Source organism: Papio anubis, unplaced genomic scaffold (genome assembly GCF_008728515.1).
Source record: "Papio anubis isolate 15944 unplaced genomic scaffold, Panubis1.0 scaffold621, whole genome shotgun sequence".
Taxonomy (NCBI): Eukaryota; Metazoa; Chordata; class Mammalia; order Primates; family Cercopithecidae; genus Papio; species Papio anubis.
This window is the reverse complement of record NW_022166431.1, coordinates 35,936-37,115: the sequence shown is the minus strand read 5'-3', so window position 1 is coordinate 37,115 and position 1,180 is coordinate 35,936.

Below are 1,180 nucleotides of genomic sequence, written 5' to 3'. Positions count from 1 at the left end.
TCAAATGCGCATCTGATTGCTCCCTTTGCTCTATTGTTTCGCTAAGCCAGACTAAGCTTTATGTGACTATTCCTGTAAATTGTACATTCAGTTAAAGGCTAATCAAAAACTCAAAAGAATACAATCATTTGTCTCATACCTACCTATGACCTAGAAACTCTCCCCCCAACTTCAGTTTGTCCTGCCTTTTTGAACTAAATCAACATATATCTTACATGTATTAATTAATGTCTCATGTCTCCCTAAAGTGTGTAAAACCAAGCTGTGCCCCACAACCTTGGGCACATACGTCAGGACTCCCTGAGGCTGTGTCACGGGCATGTCCTTAATCCTGGAAAAATGAACTTCCTAAATCTATTGAGATTAGTCTCAGATACTCCTTGGTTTACAGGTTCATTTCTTATCTCATAACTTCAGTTATCTGAAATATTAAAGAAAAGTTACCAAATAGGGCATTCTTCTGTTTATCTGTTATTGTTGTTGCAAAAATAAATATATTTATAAAATTTATATATAATTTATCATTTTTGTACATTACCAAATTGAGTAGCAGATTTATTAGTAAGACCCAGTGTAATGAAAAAATCAAATATCAATTAGTATCTTAATAGAAAAACAAACTATGCTACATTTGTTTGCTGAAATGCTCCCCATTATTTATGAAAAATAAACACATACAGCATAAAATGGTTTAATTCTTAGTATTTCTATTGACAAAAATAAGCCAAATATATGAGTATATGCTATATTATTTTATTCTTATAAATTATAGAAAATAAAAACTAGTCCAAAGAAATGTGAAAACATCAGTAGTTTTATAAAGAAATGGTAGAAAAAGGGAAGGAGAATAATAAAAATAAATAAAAGATCAAGAGGAATGCTGAGGGGAGTTGACTTGTCATCTTGAAAACAGATTTTTTTTTCAAAGATTACTATTGCACAGGTTAAATATGTGAATTTTATCATCTGTCAATTCAAACTCGTAAAATTTATTACAAGTAAACAACTGAAACTTTAGACAAAAGAGGGATGATAGGAAGGAACAAATAGATTTGTTAAATGTCAGATACACCGAAAATTTATCTGTCTGACCACTAGATATCTCTGTAGTTTTTGGTAAATGCAGCAACTCTGTCCAAGAGTTGGTTCAGAGAGCAATGGAGGCCAGCTGTGAGGAGCA